General features: G+C 42.7%; 1 long non-coding RNA gene across 1 annotated transcript in view; it reads right to left on the bottom strand.

Moving 5' to 3' along the window:
• Window positions 1–20,342, bottom strand: part of LOC118176919 — a 181,201-nt gene that overhangs the window by 43,256 nt on the left and 117,603 nt on the right. Inside the window, exon 8 of the long non-coding RNA XR_004755571.1 lies at window positions 7,676–7,802. This is a non-coding gene — a long non-coding RNA (uncharacterized LOC118176919). The remainder of the gene's footprint in view (window positions 1–7,675; window positions 7,803–20,342) is intronic.

A 20,342-nucleotide genomic window follows, 5' to 3' on the forward strand; every position in this document is an offset into this window, starting at 1 on the left:
CTCTCTTCACCGAGACTAAAACTTTGTCCATAAAACACAAAGAAACAGGAAAGGAAAACCTGTAAGAGATAAGGTAAGTAGAGATAAAGGCAAAATAACAGCTTAAAATTATGTCTTATATCAAACAAATGCCATCCAAGCAGCCAATGCAGCCTAATATTTGGCACCCTCCCCTTTCATCACTCGGCAGACCAGGGGAAATGCTGCCACCAGTGAGGCAGAGCCTCACTTACAGCACTCACATTGCTCTGATGCAAGAGACAAAACAGCCCAGGAACAAACTGGGAGAAGAATCCAGGAGCAGAACTGTATTGCAATGGAGCATTGCAGGGAAGAGGCTGAGCCCTTGAGAATATCCTACAACTTTCAGTCTCAGCACAAGCCCTTGCACCCCATATTCCTTGCCAGGAGCTGCTGTAGCAGGTGCAAAAATGTCCTTGTGGCAATCAGCCAGGTAACAATAAAATCTGTTGTGCATGAGATACCTTAAGAAATTAGTTGCATTGCACAAAATGAGAAGGTGGGGAATAAACCGACGGGCAGCCCTTTTGTAAAGGCTAACGTGCTGCTTCTGCTCTCCCACTCTCTAAATGAATGGCCTCATTCTTTACAAGGGGGACTTGGTGAGCCTTAGGGGGTTGTAACTCATCTCTCAGTATTTGAATTAGAACGAAACTTTGTATTTAGCACCAGGTCACAGCCCCAGAAGCAAATATTTTCCTCACTCCTAAATCAGGGCAGAAAAATCCCATGCCTGTTTTGAAACTAGGAGAGTGCAAAGCAATTGGAGTTAATAGAGTAAAGCAGTCTCTGCACTAACAGCTAGCTTGTGAATCACCATCTCCTGAGCACTGAATCCATAAGGAGCTTCAGTGACGATCTGAGCCTTAACTTAGCTATGCTGCCATTTTCTTCCTTAGGCCCAGAATTTCAGCTTATGTCCTTTCTATGGATACCAGCTAAATTAAAACCCTGTCAGCTGTGTGTAAACCTGGACAGAGACCAGGAGCCATCAGGCAGTAAACTGTTTCATGCTGACCAGCACATGGAAACCCCATACAAGAACTAAGATCTTTTTTCAATGTGAAAAAATCTAGAAATACTTGTATACTGCTTGTCACATAATTCAGGCAAGGCTATCCCTTGCCACCTGATTCTTACAAGGACTTGAAAACCATGGTGTATGTGCATACAGCCAATCGTCGTATCAGTCGTGACTGTCCCATAAAGTCCAGCCACGAGGAAGGAGAAGCCAGAGGCACGAGCATTAGCCGTGAAAGCTTTGAACGCAAAGAGCCCAGAGAACAGATTTCATCCCGTATCAGGAGAATAAAAGCCGTCTTGGAAAACACAACAGAAACAACTTCTTTCCATCTGAAGGATGAGAGAGAAACAAAGGAGAATGGATTAAAAAAAGCACGATTCTTACACTCAATTTGACAAAAAAAAATCTCCACTAAGATCAAGAGAAATTGCATCCAGTGTTAACCGAAAACAAAGCCGGGATTCCATAACTGACTTATTTCCTGGGAGATTCCCTTTATGGAAATGTCTACAGCTGTGTCTACTTAGTTTTAGCCTCACTGAAATCCACTGTCATCATTCAACTGCTTTTTAAGTGGGTCACCCTCAAGAGACAGCATGAAATGCATTTTGCATTTCCAGAAACACAGAGGGAACCACTTTCTTCTGTTTTGCACATTAACAGTTTACTGTAATCACTACACAACTTTTTAATTTCTTGTGTACATCTCTCCCTTCCTGCCACATAGGCCTTCTTCCCAGCCCTGCTACGCAGCTGTTCTGCAGAGCCACGTACTTCTTCACTCGCTGCTGTGACTTCAACAGGTATTTTTTCCTCAAATGTGGGAATTCTTCCTTTCCAATTGGGCCATCATCCAATCTTTCCAGAACATACCTTACAAGAGCAGGTGCTTCATATTGAGCACAGATGCCCAGAAATTCATAAGTTGATACATTTGGGCGAGAAACTTTGCCAGCTCAAGCTTCCTCATTACAATTTACATCCATCCTAACTAATGCCACAGAATGAAGAAAACATTTTCTCAAAGAGCCTCAGCATTTCTGCAGTGCTGAAAGAGATGCACGTGAACAAAAAATAAGCAAATCCAGTAGGTAAATAAACGACAGCCATGCCCTGTTTTCAAAGACGGATCTCCCAACATCAGGGAGACAGTCTTACAGGGGTAGCATGTGTATTTGATACGTACTTGCACTGTACCACATTTTCAATGCCTGATCATTAGAAATGTACCTGTGCGAAGGACAAAACACGCACGTTGCCTTTATTTGTACCTGCAAGCTGAGCAACAAATCAATTACAGTCAGCCATCTATGGCTCGGGTACAAGTGCACACCTCTGAGTGCCAAAGATGGATTAGACAACTCTGGCCAAGTACAACTGGAAGCAGTGTTGAGGCTCATGTACATATCCACTCCAATACGCTGGCATGTTCGTCTCTGAGTGAGCCAATACCACATCACCCATTTTGCAGTACAGCCATTATTTGTACTTGCAAAGGACACAGTGCTGAATCTGTGTAGCTTCGGGGCTCCAGGGGAACCATTCCTGTGCTTTATGTGTAATCTCTCTTTGAGCAAGCACTGCTGCAGGAATCACAGCCCTCGGTGTTGCTATGGATCGTAGCAGAACCAGGAAGAGAGACCAGGTGGATTTGTGGATGACTTGGTAATTTAAATATATATATATCTTTCCACCAGCCCTGCCTCAGCACTGCTAGAATGTCTTATTTACTCACATGAAGACGGGGTTGTGGGGACACAGCTTCTCTCAGTCAGTCTTTTATTCAACTGGAGTGGAGCTGAAGAACTGAATCACATTTAAGTTTGTAGAGTGACTGTTTGGTGTCCCGCCCCCCCCCCCCCCCCACACACACTTTTTCCTTCTTTTCTTCATCCAAGATTCAGACAGGAAAGCAGCACCACTTTTCACTGCAGCCAGGGTGCTTTGGGAAACATCTCAACTGGCTTTTGAAATCTTATTTCCAGGATCTGGGAGAGCTTTCCAAAAAGCGCCATGGCCCACCCACATTCAAACAACACAGACTCTGGAGGAGTCCTCGCCAGCCCCAGCCTACTGCAGGACACGTGGGTGGGCCTTCAACTTCTGGACACTTGCTAAAAATAAATAAATAATGGGACTTCAAAGCAAACTAGCTGAAGCACTTCAGAAAATTAATCATGCCTGGTGGAAAAGATGATTAGTGGCTTCTTGTGCTCTTTTTTAAAGCTATTGATCTTGGACACAGGAAGGAGCTTTCATATTCTCCACAAGCCACAGATGGTCAAAAGGGTCCTGAGAGGAAGAGACAAAAGGCAACCACAAGAGAACTCGAGGGTAGCAGAACTCAAGGTGTGTCCCAGGACCCAGCCATACCCCTACAAAGGATGCACCAGAAGAGCAGCAGCAGCTTGTTCTGTAATTTTTCCTTTCCTTCAGCTTCCTTCGTCGTTCAAAGCAGGTAAGCTCTGCAAGTCCTTTCCCAGCACACCAGACACACTACACACTCCAGAAACACCAAACAAAATGATTTGCCAAGCCTTTGGCACTGTAAGAAGGCAGAGGCAGGAATCACAAGACAAAGACAACAAGGTCTTTCAAGTAAGCCAACTGTTTGATGATTGAAATAGTGGAATCTCTCTCTCTGGACAATTCTGTGGACTTTCTGTAAACTGAGTTTTCCACATAACAGATAATTGTTTCAGAAAACACAAACTATAATCCCTAAATTACCTTCAAGCTAGTCTGGTGCAGGGTCAAGCTTTCTTCTGGGAAGCACTGTCCATTTCCATCTCCAATCAAAATAAAATTAAACATAAGAAATAACCACAGTTTCTCCATAGTTAAGATGATACACATGCTATTTTTATTAGAGCAAAACCCGTATTTTTTAATGAACTTTCCTTGGAAGCTTAAAATTATATTCAGTCATAAAGTTACAACAGCAAGTAAACAGGTCTAAAATGCCTCCCCCAAAGGGCGGTGGCGGTTACTCACAGCAAGTCTCCCTGCTCCGAAGTGGGACTTTCTGAGCTCAGCGTGACAGGTAGCTGCCACCTGGCTCTCCAGAAGGCCAGCCCTTCCCAATGGAAATCCATGCACTGGCCGTTCCTTACCCTGAAATATACGAAGGCTTTATTTATTTATTTATTTTGCTTTGAGTACATATGTATTAGCATACTGACCAAAATTCAAATTCAAGCAATTACATTTGTCTGTTTGCCATTTCCCTTAAATTATCTTGGCTTCGTGCACCTAGTTCCCTTGTGGCAACGAGCAACAAATGTAATGGCACAATTACAAGTATGGAGCAGCAGAGAAACAAATAGCAGGTGCATGGGAGAGGAGGGAAAAGGGGGGTTGTTTAAGTTGGCAAATGTTCCCCCAACTACGTCTTTAGGAAGGAAGGTAGAGGCTCCAAAATGCCTTCACGGAAAATAAAGCACATTTAAACTCCAAGCAAGGAACTGCTCCTGTGATCAGAACTCTCTTTCTGAAAGAGATTTAAATAGCTGAGGCAGCACGGGAGCCCTTGGTGACTATATTAACATTTTGACATTTCTTTGCACAGTCACTGGAACTACATTATTAGCAAGGAACTCACAGCCTTAAATTCCACTGTGGAATACTGTATTGGAAGAGTGGAAAGACAAAAAAATCTCCGTATTTTTTTTTCCCATTCTTCTCACAATAGTTGCCTTCCTCCCACAAGAAATAAACTACTGCTTATGCTGTCCCATCAGACTGTGCTCCCTCAGAAGAAACCACTCCCAGGAAAACCAAAGTTCAGACAGCTGCTGAATTTTATTTTTAATATAAATAACCTAATTTGAAAAAGCCATTTGTATTTCATCCTACTGATTGTTTCAGAAGATCTTGCTATAATTGCAGAAGATGAGCAGAAGAAATCAATGGTTGGAACACATTACCTGCAATAGTTTTCAGTTTTGTCAGGGACCAGAAAGAAAGGCAAAAGGAAAAAATGGAACTAGAAAGCAAGAGTTGCAGCCATCGTGCAGTACAAAGTCAGTGCGTGAGATTCAGGGTAGCACAATGCAGGATGGCCTAGAACCCCACCTGTGGAGCAGAGTGAAATTTTTCTGCACTGCATCCTGGATGGTCAGAGGAACTCGGCTGCAGCAAGCATAAAACAAGTCCCTAATCACAACACACTTGATTGAAAAAGCATCCAGCATCTAATTCTATTAGCAAGCAGAGCTGTGAGAAATGTTTCTCATCATAAAATAAAATGAGTAAGTTTTGGCTACTTTACTGACTCTGTAAAAATGTGATAGTATAGGTATTAGAAAAAAAAAGGCGAAGGAATTTTTCATGCAGAGCAGCGTTGTCTAGAGGTGAGAGCATTGGAGCTGGAAGACCAGCAGTCTACTCCTGGTGCTGCCGTCAGCTTGCGGTGAGGCGCTGACCGAGTGGCTTCACACCTGTGAGCTGAGGTTGCTCAGGTGTCACTCGGGTACCACCATCACCCCCAGCCGCGTCACCGGCACGCTGTGTGACTGCCACCCGAGTAATGAACAGGGTGCTTTTGAGACCTTTTGATAGACGTGCTACAGTGGTTGCAATAAGTGTTGGTTAATATCATTCAAGGGCAGATTCTAGAGAGACGTAGCAGCTAAAGCCCTTCTCAAGGTATTTGTTACCCTTCTCATGGTATTAAACTGTTTGTTTTCCTTAAGACTGGTAATATCTTAGGGTTAAAAATCCTTGTTTATTAAGAAACTCTTACTTCTACTAACACGAAGATGCTGTCTAAATTTTCTTTCAAATAGCAGAAAGACTCGCAATATCAGTGTCCAAACTTTTACACAATACTTTCAATGTACTGAGCAATTATTACATTGTGTACTATTTTCTGCATGCATTCCCCAATACTCGGGGGGTGCCTGTTTCTCTGCTTCCCAAAACATTTTCTCATCATGGCATCTTTTGTTATTCCATACTTCTACAAGACAGCAAAGAATAGCAAATCATCTCACAGTATTTTCAACACAAACGAATTGGCCATTCAAGAAAACACTTTCCCCTGACTAGGGGATAAAATGCTAGCATACCCCCCAGATCAAAGAGCACACTGGTCCTTACTGATATACCTGACATTTCTTTTCCCTCCTGTTTGACACCATAGCATCTGCCTGGACCAATATTCAGTAATTCCTGTTCAGTGCACTCTTTACAGCACCTCAGTGTTACTCTGTGTGCATTTATGCAAATTGCTATTATTTACACATTAGTTACATTTATTATTATTTATAGACTTTTATTTATAGACTTTTATTTATAGACTTTTTATTATTATTTATAAGCCTGCTGATGCTACCTTCTGCATTTATTCTAGTCCGGAGTTAATGAGAGCCCCAGCCCTGCTATCAGACCGCTGGGGTTAATTTGTTATTTCAAGTCAATGTGGGTTCAAAGGAACTCAAGCAGTTCCCATTGCCGGATCAGGAACAAAGTGCTCATACACTGGTATGGGACCAACTCTCAGGAGAGCAGCAGAACCAAATGAGTACTCCAGCCTCTTAATTTTCCTTGATAATAGCACTTTTAGTAAAGTATCTCTCAGTGAAGGCTTGAGACAATTAATTAGGAAGCACCCTGGAGTATGACCAACAGAGTATTACTGTCATTTGAAGCCAATATTTATTAATCTTCAAAATTTCTGTAAGGAAAGGTTACACAAACAGGGTTATTTTATATTATACACATTTGCCTTATGTCTTTATTCTGCCTAGGAATAAAACATAAATGCAGCAGGGATGAGCCTTTTGCAACATTTTAAATGTAGTTGTTAAACATTGCTTTACTAATAACTTGTCCCATTTTTCCAACTGCATGATCACTTCAAAAAGATGAGATGGACTGTGCTGTAGAAGTCAAAGAAGAAACATTGGGTCATTTTCCACAAAATACTCATTTTACTTTGAAGCCTGGTAGGCAGTACCAACCTGAAGGCAACACATTTTCAAGGAGTTTGATGCTGTAAGCATCTGGGCTGAAAAAGGCAGAATAAGAAAGAGACCTTTACCCTGGATGTCTCAGCTTTTCATACGGGTGGCTGACAAGCTGGGCTATAGGGTAAACCATATCGTGCCAAGCACCACGGAGACTGGAGCCAAGAAAGGGATAATTTCAGGCAAGACCCAGCCTCTAGAGCCAAAACCACTGGCCTGAAAGCTTTTCTCAGAAGGTTTGCTGTTCCCATCACTGCTGGGATGAATTTTAACTCATTATTGATCAAGGGAATTTTAAAATCAATTTTAATTAAATGAAAGATTTCTATCATGGCTTGTTCTGTGTGGAAGTCACACAGACGACATATAAATATATGGAGGCAAATCAAGCAGAGCAGATTTGTAGCACTTAGGCCCTAAACAGGTGAGAAAAAAGCCAAAGTTACATCTCAAAGCAAATTTGTTATAATAAATTACCTATGAGACGTGCCTCTTCCCCCCATCATTTTTGCCTTTGCTACTGGAATTTAGTCAGACTTGCTTTTTCTTGCTGAAGCAACGATTTTTATTAGGTTCTCCATCATATCTCAAAACAACTGGAAAAGGGCTAAAGGAGACTACTGCATGGCAATGCCTGGCAGTGGTGGATTGCTCAGCTTACCACCAACAGCCAGGTTCAGCATGGTGAAGAGGAGCAGCAGTCCCTCAGCTGAGGCTCCGTCTGTACAGACAACAGCTTGTTCAAATCTCATGCCTCTCTCATTTCCAGGGCAGGCAGGTACTGGGATCTGCTGCGCAAGACATAACAGAAAGAATGGAAGTAGTAAAAAAAATGTCTAGTGAAAAGATTAATCGACAACTTCAGGTAGGCATACAAACCCACTTACGGGAAGGAGCGTGGTGAAATGGTTTATGCCTTCATCCCACAAGGAGTGAGGAGCAAGCCTTCGCTCTCCCTCCTGTTAGCTAGACCAGGGACTGTTCTTGAGATGCCTGAGCTTCCTTCAGTAGCACCAGGCAGGACAAGAAGGGTTTCATCTCGTTTCAGGTGCAGCTGGCTGTCTGATAGTGCCAGTTCCCAGGTCCTGGCTGTATCTGGGTTTGTAAAGCAGTTTATAGAGAGGTTCCAAGGGAGTTCCACTGAAAACAATGGACACCAGGCACTTATGCCGTGGCAGAAAGCTCAGAAAGAGCCACTGAGCATCCTTCAGCACCTGCATACTCCAGTTCACAGCATTCTGCCTCAGGCAAAAGGTCATCCCAGTGCCAGTGCCACGGGTCACAAGTTCAATCCCCAAGATCAAGCGTGCATTCAGCTGAGGCTCCACAGCAGATCAATGGAGGATGACTTAGTCATGCACAGACAGTGCTGCAGACTCATGAGCCTCCTGTATCATTTACCACAAACATAAGCCTGTTTGTGTACAATTTAGGTTTTACAATTATTAGTTCATTAACATTAATTCATTAGCCGTCAAGCTCTCTAAGTAGAGAAGCCTTACCCTGGTTCTTTGGCTAAGAAATCAAAGGGCCAAGGGGTTAAGTGACTTGCCAAAGGTCACAGAGAAAAAATCAATGGGAAAACTGGAATTAGAGCTAAAAAAATGTCCAATTCCTTGCTTTGCATTTAATCCACTTTGCTTCACTTAATCAAAGGCAACAAATAAAATAAGCACAGTCCCACATGGCTCCTCACAGACAGAAAAGGTTTTTTCAGCCATAAGGTCCCTACCAAGCCCAGTCAGAATCTACAAGGCTTCCCTGTGTTTTCAGATACAATGCATACTGCAGTAAATAGGTTATTTTACAACCCTGGCCCAGTTTTCAAAGTGGCCTCAATCAGAGTTGTGCAAAACATTCATGTCCAACCACAAAATTACAATCAGTCTTTGTTTGAATTCAGCCCGTGTCCCCGGCCAGCAGTGGTTAGGCCGAACTCCTCGGGCCTGTGCACTCTTAGCCCAAGGTTTTTGCAACGTTTCTGCCCTGCTTGGATTTCTCTGAATATTTATAGGCTGCTGCTCTGCAGTGACTTTCATGTTCGAGCTGTGTTGGCTGGTGGGGGTGGAAGGGGATGTAAGTAACAGAGTCACATGTTTTCCACTACCCCGCTTGTTTTGCTTCCAGTAAAAAAACGAGCGCTATGAGACACGTGTTGCAAGAAAACAACTGCAAGGCCTGACTGCGGGGCATTTAAATTAGTGTTAACAGCATTACTACACACTCAAATGTTTTCAAACGTCCAGCTATTGTGAAATCAGAGTCAACAGTTTGGAGATCCAAGCAGACCTGTGGAATTAAATAAAATTTGTAGCATTGCTTAATATTTTAGGGGTGGGGATGAAAAATGTCCCTTCCAAAAAGTCTTGCCTGTGAAGTACCTAGGGAAGGAATTCACCTGTGAAGTCCATACCGTGTTCTGCCCGGCGATCAATGCGCTCCAGAGCAGGATCCACAAAGTTCAGTCAACGCTGTGCTGAAACTTGCGCCGCGTCGAGGAGATCAGTGGGGAACATTAAGCGCATGGTGGTTACTGCTGTTGGCACTTACATCATACCCAACAGCATGAAGAAATCAGAAAAGCACACAAATTTCCAAATAACTTCATCTGCTGTGCCTAAGTGTAAACAAGACCTTACATCATACACCTCATCTCGTGCTTTGGCTGGTTTAAATACAGCATACTCAGAGTATAATGGGACGGCTTATTTCCTAGATGGGTATTTGTAGTTCTGAGACACAACGTGGAGGTGTTTCCATTCCAATGAATCCCAGCTCTGCACAGATGCAGATTCGCCGTCGTCTGTAAATGTGTTCACACCTCCTGGACTGTGCACGCAGCCTTGGCCATCAGGTGGCTTGCTGCTTAAAACACCAGCACAAAGCCGGTTCTGCATGGGAGAGAAAGAAGCTGAGGGCACAGTCTAGAGCTGTTTGTGGAAATCAGGGCTTTGAGGGCTGTGTGTCCAAAAAAAATCCCAACAAGAGCTAAACAAAGGAAATATCCATTCTTGTGTTGATAGCAGAGTGTTCCAAAAATCTGAGAAAACAGCAGTCTGCACGTATGGTTGACAAGTCTCCCTGACTGGAGGTATCCAAAGTCCAAGTGAAACCGCAACAAATGACTGTTCAAAAGACACAGCTGAGAAGCAAAACAGAAGAGAGTAAACAAGCTACAAACACCTAAAGCAAACTGCTTGCACTGTCCGTGCATAAGCACAGTTAAAGCTGATCCACAGCAGTAAGGGAAGTTTTAGGCTGCCCCACGCCCTTTGTAAAATACCCAGATCTCTGAGGACTGCAGGGAGCATTGCTGCTTCTGAGCGCAGGTTTCTTCCAAGAGATTTCCAGTCTTTCTTCTCTCCCACTAGGACAAAAATACGGGAAGAACTGTCTGTTTTATGGTATTATTGTACCTTTACATAAGTCTGTTCCAAAATCTGGGTCATAAGAGGGCAAAGAGTATGAAACAGGTAATAGAGTTTGTATTGTTTTACTTTTTCTTTCCCCAAATTCTAGTTACCTGTAACGTGGCTGCTATGCAGAAAGGAGATAGATTTCCAAGTTGTCCACTGAATACTCTGCTGCTCATAAAACTAGCTGGATAATTGCATTAGAGGGTCACAGAAATGTTCTATTAATGTAAAATAGATATTTTTCCCCTGGCAATTTTGAACATAGTGTTTGTCCCCACAGATTTGCAGCTTTGACTAAACATCGAAGTACTTTGCTTTGTAGCTATGATGAAAAGACATTATTTTCTATGAAAACTTTTTTTTAATAAAAAAAGATAGCTGTTTTAGCTAAAAATTAATTTTTCCATGAAAAAAAAATCTCAGTAGATAAAAAGTCTTCCATTGTTTCTAGCTGTTTGCTAATTCACTTGTAGGTACATGAAGGAGGGGAGGGTCTTTCCAGTTTTTATTGTCTTGTTCTGTCCATCCTTCCTACATCTGAACGTAAGACGATTTCAGCACTCACTAAAGCTGCAATACAGACTGGTTGAAACATGAGCAGTGCAGCACACAGAGTACTACACAGTCACTACAATGACCTTTCCTGATTATCTTGTATTCTGTCATGAGTTAAATGAGGTCATTACTGATGTTACTTGCATTCCTCTTCCTTGGCCCATGACTTCAAAGACTAATGGGCCCCTTTTGTCACTGAATTCTTGTCAAAATGTTCAGTCCAATCAGGCCCCTAATAACGGCATGTAGGGTAACATTCACAGATGAAAAGAACATGCAGACACATGCCTTATACATAATTAATCCTTCCAATGAACTTCATGAATTTCAAAATTACACAAAATGGAACAAATCCAACAGATAGTCTCCCGTGGGCATATGAGGTCACGTATCCTGCTAGGAGGGCGAGAAAGTGCTATTTAGCATGGATACCCAGCAATGACTCACACAGTGTCAGTAACTGATTTATTTTCTCTTCCTGCTGCCATCTCTACAGCTAACCTGAGGTCTGACAACATTATCGAGACTCCAAGAAGCCCACCTATCATTCCAGGACCCGAGCACCCAGAACTCTCACTGGGGTCCCAAGAAGTCCAAGTGTCGCCATCACTGCTGCTGTCATCGAGGTGGAAAATTCTTTCAAATGCATCTGGCCAGTTCTAGTTACTCACATGACCAAGAAAAATTCAGATTTCTATCCAGAAAGCTCTGCTCCCACCAAATAACAGTACAGGGAGTGGGGGTAGGGTGGAGAGGATTTGTTCTTGGAATCGTGTAAAAGTAGTGGTTGACAATTTTCTCTCAAACGAAACGTTTGCCTAATTCGGTCCTGGCAAGGCTGTGCACATGTGGCAGCCACATCAAAAAGCCTGGGCACTGGCACAAAGAGCAACATGGCCTGAAGTGGTTTTCTGTGCTGCTACATGCCAACTGCATGCTCAAAGCCCAGCTCTCACACTTAGGTCTTCTGTCCGAGACATGATTAGTGTTGCCTTGACTAGCGGTTTTGTCGTATTTGTTCAGAATCGGTGACACGAACCCAGACTTCTAAAAAATAACATTTGTATTTTCCTCTTCCCTCTTAATTCCACATTAATGTCTCCCTGTGTTATTACTGATAGGTATCAAAACATGTCAGACATACCAAAATGAATATTTTACAATGACCTTCCCCAAATTTTATGGAACGCGTTTGACAAAAATAGTTTTCTTTCTTCGAAGTAGATGTTCTAGTAGTAAAAGAGATGTTCTAGAAATCTTAATATTTTCAATATATCAAAATATCTTTCTCCATCAAGCTTTGTGCATGTGTCCACAAGCATGAGACAAAAATAAAACATGTAAACAAAAAAAATACATGAAAAAGGTCATAAAAACAGTTTTATGCATATGAGAATTTTAAAAGTTGAATTTCTTGTAGGCAAAATAGCAGGAATTGATTTTTGAGACAGATTATCATAGAAAAGGATGACTAAAAAGGTCAGCAAGTTCTTCCCCTTGCACAAGTTGGATAAATATTTCAACACAATTCCTGAATAATTTCAATCTAATTTGATGCTAAAAATGTACAGAGAAAGAAATTCTAAGCCACCTTGGATATATCTTTCAGTGCTTCATAACTTTCACCATTTATTTTTTTCCTAATATATTACTTAAATCCATGTGCAATTTTGCAGTAATCGAGTCCAAGTACTTTTTGACTTATTATATCTGATATGGAGAATAAAATCCATGTTTTCTTTCTGTGAACTTCTTACATACAGCAATGGTAACCACCTCCTATGCTCTGCATGTGTTACTGTTAAAACATGTACCAGAAGGTACATCTTTTTTGTTACCACCCAACATACTTGACTCATTTTCAGTCTCAGAACTTTTACAAATTCCACATCCTTTTCTCCCCTCCCACTGACTTGCCAGGTCCTAGCATGACACTTTGAATTTGGCTTTCCTGAAATTCAGCCTCTTCGTTTTAAATATCTCTTGTACTTATCAGAAAGTTTTGAATTCCAGCATCATGCTAAAGAACATCTGCAGCCCTTCCCAGCACACTCTTATTTGCAAATCCCGTACTTCATCTTTTTGGTGCACAGTCCAAGATGCTAGTAACAATGTTGACCATATGTGAGCCCAGGACAGTCAGCTACAAAACCGTCCCTTTGATATGACCTCCAAGTCTGACATCACACCTTTTACAACCATTAATACAATGTCTGCAACCCCTCCACCCCCCCAAATACTTATCTATTTTTTGGTCTCTTAATCTTGACCACTTCTGCCTACTTTATTAATAAGACACCCTTGTCAAAAGCCTCACTAAAATTAGGGCCTGTCACATCATTTCTTTTTCTCCTAATCTAATAGACTGGTTATCCAAGTAAGAATTAAAAATTGCAGAGTCTTTACTTACTTTCACTCACACTAGAATGCAGGCATCTAGCTGAAAAAGCAGGCCATGCAACTTACAGCTCTGCACTTGCATTTTGCTGCTTCCACCTGACCCCAATAGTTCGGCACCCGCTGCCACGTGCTGCTGGCCCAAAGCACCAGACTCAGCCCTACGCAGTACTTGCTCCTAGAGTGCTCTTCAGCAGGTACCAGGAACATTGGGGTCAGCACCAACAACCAACCACAGCTCTGTTCAACTGAAAACATGGCATGGGGAGGAGGCGCTCATAACAACAGCATGCTTTCGTGTAATGGTCTGTACTCAGAAGGGTTACCCGTGAGTCAGGAGACGCGGGCTGAAGCCCTTTTTCACTCAGAAGCAATTCAAGCCCACATCACGAAATGGTTAGAGACTCAAAGGCCAAGGACAAGCCATTTAAAACCATCACCTGAACCGAAAAACAGTGGAATGTGCAGGCCAACTGTCAAAGCAAACAAGGGAAGTTGCATTTCAAAAGTCAGAGGGCTTAGAAGGCCAGACTTAAAAAAAACAACAACAACCCTCAGAAAGAAAGAAGCCATGTTACAGGGAGATCGTGTCCCATCTCACTACCAGAACGTCTGAGAAGCTGGAATAAAATCTAAGGGCCGTTCCTGCACGAGAGATGCTTGAAGCTCAGCATGGGAAGAGGCTGAGATAAATAAAAGCATTCTACCAGAAAGCTTATCTGCAGGGAGACTGCATCAGCAGGTAACCTTCTCCAAAAAGAATATAGCTTTCATTACTAATAGAAGTCATAAGAGTTGGGTTTGGTATTCACAAACCAGTGAAAACAATACATTTTGCCCTCAACAGTTAAAGGGACAGAACTATAATCTGAAGCAACCACACATGCATTTGCCCTGCAGCAATGTTACGTCAGTACAAGAGACTGGAAAACAGTAGTTTATAGTAGCCTGCACTTAAACTTGAGGTTTTCAGTTTCACAGTGGTTAGATCTGATTCAGACAAATAAATTCAGAAAACAAACATCACAATACACAACACTGCAGCAGCAGAGAGCTTAATGCGCTCCATCGTTAGCAGATTCGTCACCCTTATAAATTACACAAACAAGTCTGCCAGTACGTTTTGAGAAGTCCGGTTCACAAAATTGCCTCCAACTGACTATGAAAGGCCTCTAGAAGAGGATGTTTTCAAAACAAAATCCACCCTCCATGAAAAGGAGCTAGAAGGTCATCATCCTCCCCAGGGAGACATAAACGGCACGAGATAAGGGCAGGGAATTTGCTGCAAGCGTGCGCTCGCCCTCAGCCCAGACAGACAGTCCTGCTTGTTGTCCTCACCCACAGCTGTAACCCTGAAGGGCACAGTCATGTGCTGCTGACTCACAGCGATGCTTATGAAAAATAAGAACTTTTTTTTTTTTTTTTTCCCTTCTTCATGTTGTATTTTATCCCTCATCTGCTTCAGTTCATACAGAAACTCCCCATCAGTTACTGCAAGCGTACAGAAAAAACAAGGCCAAATCCAGGCTCTGCTGGGACAGGCCGTGGATGCCTGACCTGCACTTGCTGAAGCATTTTCCTTGAATTTACCAGGAGATACTTGCCCTCTACAACATGAGATTAGCATTGTCCATGAGCACCTTCAGCAATGCCTTAACCAAAGGCCTCAGCTGGGGGGAACACACAGGCCCCATTCCAGACGCGGATCTGAACCGCTAAGATTGCCAACCTGTGGTAAGGGAGAGGCAGAGCAGACGGGAAGAACAAATCGCTGCAACTCAGAACTCCAAAGTGAATGAGATCAGACAGCTCGTCAAGCTTTAGATAATCCAGCTACTCCCAAAGTGCTGTCCCCAAGCAAAGCACCCCTCATGCCTTTGACACCTCAGAGCCTTCACCAGCTCCTACCAGGTTTCAGAGGAGACCCGCTACTATACCCTCCAGTAACCTGACAAAGCATTTCACTCCAGTATTCCAGAAATGAAGTGCCAGTCTCTCCACAAATTATCACAGAATCATTAAGGTTGGAAAAGAGCTCCAAGATCATCCGGTCCAACCATCCCCCTCCCACCACTATCATCCACTAAGCCATGTCTCTACGTACCACATCCAAATTATATTTGTTATCAGGGTTCTGTCAATAAACTTGATTTTGCCCCATCTCAGTATCTTCTGTCACAGAATATTAGCCTCAGCACTGGAACACCAGGTCTGGCATGGTAACATTTTCTAGCTATGCTGACATGATTCAGAAAAATAAAGCATCTTCTACCAGTTTGATTATACAGACCCAGACTTCAGTAGCTGTTATTAAGACAATAATGATACTCCACTTAAAAACCTTAGCTTTCAGAGATTTAAAAAGGTGAAATAAGGCCAAGACCAAGGACTAAATGATTAAGTTCTATTTTAAAAGCAGATTTTGAACAGCAATACCAGCAGGGCATTTTTCTTAGGAGCTGCAAATACACCATAGATCATATTACCTCCAGAGATGGAGTTTTTCCTTTCTACAGTCCCTCTTCTGTTAATCTTTAAACAAAGACGAGGATCAGCCCCTAGGTTTCTCCAGAGGCCCTTACAAGCTGCCTGCTGGGGGACCTCAGGAGACTTCAAGTGAATGCTGAGATCCAGTTTAGAAATATAATATTTTCAAAGGACTTTTCATGGGGTCATAGACAAAGCATGCCACTGTGCACAGAGAACTACCAGCACTATTCTTGTGCCCATTTTCCACCCACAGATTCACATGAAAATCTCAGGAGCCTCTATAGGAGACAGTGGCTATTAGGCAACTATTTAGCTTTTTATACGATGTTTATTTTGGGTGGAAAAGGCCATGTCATATAAGCAGTGACAGAACTACAGTCTGGAAGTTTTGTCGGTGTAACTACTCTTACAGTAGTGACTCTTGCTGGAATAGCTAAGTTGGCCAAAAATCATGAAAGAGCCCATCTCCATCCATCGGGGCCCTGTTTGCAGATGGCAGGACTGTAACACAGGCTCTGTTTGCTGAACTATAAGCAGAGGTTTTCTGTTACAGAATGCAGCCCTGAAACAAACCTGCAATCAACTCTAGAGGCAGAAACTGTAGAATGAAAAGAAAAATTAAGAACAAAAACCAAAGTGACTAGCTCTTTGTTTCTTCTCATTTTTCTAATGGTAGCAGATTAGCTTTGGAACCAGCCGCAGGGAAAAAGGTAGAGAACGAAGGCTTCCCCGTTTAAATCGTCAACATCTTGATACCTCCGGCAGGGATAAACATTTGCAGAGCCCGAGAACTGGAGGCCTTTCAGTTGGAAACTTTTGTACGTGAGAGTAAACTCCTGACCACTTGTATTTGGGAAAGAAAAAAAATCACGGGAGCATTTATTTATTTATTTAAGAGGTGGGCTTGGTTTTATCTTCCAGGCCAAGTGCCAACGCTTCTCATTAAGCTCTGTCTCTTGAAGTTTCTCCTGCAATTAAAGTTAAATCAAATCCCGTTCCCTCCCCATCCCTCACGCTGAAAGCAACTCTCCGTTGAACAGTTTCAATGCTCTGCTCCAGCGCTCCTTCTGTTTCTGCAATGGGAAGAAAGGATGCCATATCCATCTGTCCGTGAATAAAGAATTCGTCTGTTAAGATTTTGACAATTTCCCATGAAGTTGGAGACTCAGTGCAATGGGGACCAAAAGAAAAAGACACACACAGCCAAGCATTAATCAGGTTCAGTAAAATGCAGATAAGTGATTTAAACATTTGCCACCAGAGAAAGGAGGATGAGACATCTGTCACCTACGTAGATACAAGGAATACAGACATACCTTAATTTCACACAATGCTCTACAAACCAGCATAGCTGGATGTATTGTCTTTTATACCTCGTTCACTATTTTGAAGACTAAGGTGATTACTGTGCACTCGATCAGAGGAGAAAACGGCAGACATTACAATATTAAGTGTACACCGTATTCTCTTAAGCGTAAGGTGAATCAAAGGGAGCTCTCCGCCAACTTCTCCATGCTGCCAGTTACTCATCAGCCCTCACCTTTCCAAGTTTCTGCAGATTTCAACGAGGAACACACACACACACACATATATTTGGAAGCTAATTTTGCAGGACAAGGAGGGCACCAAAAATGTATGGGAGAAGAAATACACAGAGCTCCACCTCAAGTGCTTGAGGTCCCTTCCAACCCGTAGAATTCTGTGATAAACCAAGATTTCACAGAAGTCGCTTAATCTAGGGTACATACAGTTGATCTTGCTACACTTCTCTCTATGCTTGCCAGCCCCAGACTTTAAGAAAGCTCTAACTATCAGAAAGCATTAGGTTCAGGGCTCTGGGCAGGATTCAGGTTAGCTCAGCACAGCCACAGGACACGGCAGGCAGAGTTTTAAGTGCTCTCAGCAAGACAGAGGAAGTAAGAGAGTGAAAAGAGAAAAGTCCCTCTTCCTTGCAAGCAAGCAGAAGCGCCTACCCTAGCTCACTGCTAAGCAGCAGCAGGGCAACCCAGTAACCTCATTTACTGTGATAAAACATTTGCAGGTAGTGCATTTATCCCAAACAGATCAGCGTAACTTAAACATTCTGTTTAAGGTAAAAGTGATGAAAATTCATTATGTCGAATATCACCAGAACAAAGGACCATCAGTAGAGAGATCTCAGGGAAACCTGCGATCTTAGAGGTCTTCCAATGATGGTGTTTTGCTTTTACTTCCTGTAGAAGGATAGGGACAAGGATATAACTAGCCTTCTAATTCAGATGAGTTACTTTGTGCCTGAAGATGAAGTTCTGCAAAAGCTAAAACTCCCCTCCCTCCCTGCGTTGTGTGTATCACCCTTCCCTCGTGCTTCTCTGAATTTGCAGTGAACCAAGTCAGGGAGCTACAACAAAAGAAAATGAATCATACAAAAAAACAACAGTTTGCTGCCAGAGCAGCTCCCCAAAGCAACTCACCGAGCATTTGACCCGCCGCAAGGGAGGAAGGATGCGGGCACCCACAGCTGCACGTGTGTCCGCAAGCAGGGAGGAGCGGGACAGCAGCAGCACAGCTTCACGCTGATTTACACCACTGGGGAGCCAGAGCCCAAGTCAGGTGGGATGAATCCAGGCCACGGGGTTCTTCCAGAGATTAGCTTAACATCCAACTGACAAAGTAAACTGAACGCTCGATAGGTGCATGTAAACACTTGGGCAATTTGGGTTGTGGTTGGTACACAGGGCTTTATACGCTCATCTATGTACCACAGCATGCATGTAACTCCCTGGTTTGTATATACAAGGTATACAGTATTTGCCAAAGAGCTTTTGGATTGCTGAGTTTAGGTCAAATTTATTCTATGCTTCAAGATTTCCTAAAAGCAAAACAAAAGCTTTTTTCCCTAAAATAAGCTGGTTTTCTTTGTGCAGGCTGTAACCAAAGCGAATTCTTATTCCTATGTTCTTGATAATATTGTGATTTAAGCAGCATTTCTTTTAAAATGCTCTTTTCCAGCATTTCAAAAACACCAATTCTGGATCGCTGAATCCAGATAGGATATCTAGGACCGAAAGCTTACAGGAAACTGGCTAACAAAAAAAGAAATTAAGCTTACACTGCCAAAATGAGTAAAAAAGTAAGTTGAAGGAGATATAAAAAGACAGAAAACAGCTGTGGAGGGAAGAATACTGAAAACATGAAAGGGTTAAACAAGTATCTTCAGCCACTGAATGCAGGAAGAAATAGGCCTGAGCTAAACAAGAACATTTCAAAGATGAAACAGAGAACCATGGAAAACCTTATGAACAAAAGGAAAGCAACAGAACGTTTCAGGGGGTAGTTTAGTTCACCTACAGGTAGGAACCTGCTCTAGAGAAGTTCACCTGCCCCTGCTGATGGTACAGAGAGCGTAGGTCGCCGCACACCTTAAAAACAAACAAACAAAAAAAAAACTTAAAAACAAAGCAAAACAAGACAAGACACAAAAAGTCAGTTATAAGGTGTCAGTAGGTATTTGAATTCAGGCCCTAATTATCACTCCTCTAAAGATTGTTTTAAAGATTCTTATTCTGAGCTGAATTTATAACACTCGTACAGCTGACAAACACCTTTCATACTTTATTCCAGTACCTCCAAATCAAGCCTGCAGCCTGTTGCAAGAAGCAATCTCAAACCCAAAGCAGTAAAAGAGCTGAGGAGTTGCAATTTGCAGGGGCAAGCCATGAATAGCTGCCAGCCCAAAATAACGTTCCAGCTGGGGCCTCTACTGGGCAAACAGGCACAGGGAGAAGTCTGCGGGCTACTGAATTCAAATACAGTGAACTTCAGCTTTTAAATGCTAGCTCCTGTATATCTGAAGGATGATATCTGATAACGGCAGCTCTGAAGTGCTCTCAGATACAGATCATCCTCCCTCTCGCAGCCCTAACAGGAAGATGTTTAGTATCCCCTCTCATCTCCCATTCAGCTGGGTTTTTAATACACACCAACCTCGTCCCGTTGCCAGGAAGGCAAAGAAAAGGTCAACAAACTCCTTTGCTGCAAGTTAGTTTGTCAAACTCCATTCTCGGCAGCATGACTTTACATGTTAATGCGAGTGTTTGCCTCTGTGTCAATAGCCCCTATTGTGTGCATTTGTAACACAAGATTTATGGTAAAGCTTGCAACATTTTTCAGGCATAATAAGCGTTTATTCAGCATCCCAGGACTATAAGCAGAGGCCTGACAAGTAATTATTGACACATTGTGCAGAAATAAAAGCGGTGGGCGAGCTGCTGTTGCGAATGGCAGCGTGGGTAGGGGGAAGGAGGGGCTGTGTCAAAGGAGTGACAGCCTTGGTGCCCAACATTGTCAAAGCCGACGTTGACTTGCACTGTTCTGTGTGCCTGACTGTATTTGTGCTCCCTGTCACTTGGGTGTGACATGCCAAAACATGAGGAGTGCTCCTTTTCTCATGCTAATGCTTTGTAATGACAGCTTTGTGATCCCCGGGCT

Source organism: Oxyura jamaicensis, chromosome 20 (assembly GCF_011077185.1).
Source record: "Oxyura jamaicensis isolate SHBP4307 breed ruddy duck chromosome 20, BPBGC_Ojam_1.0, whole genome shotgun sequence".
Lineage (NCBI taxonomy): Eukaryota > Metazoa > Chordata > Aves > Anseriformes > Anatidae > Oxyura > Oxyura jamaicensis.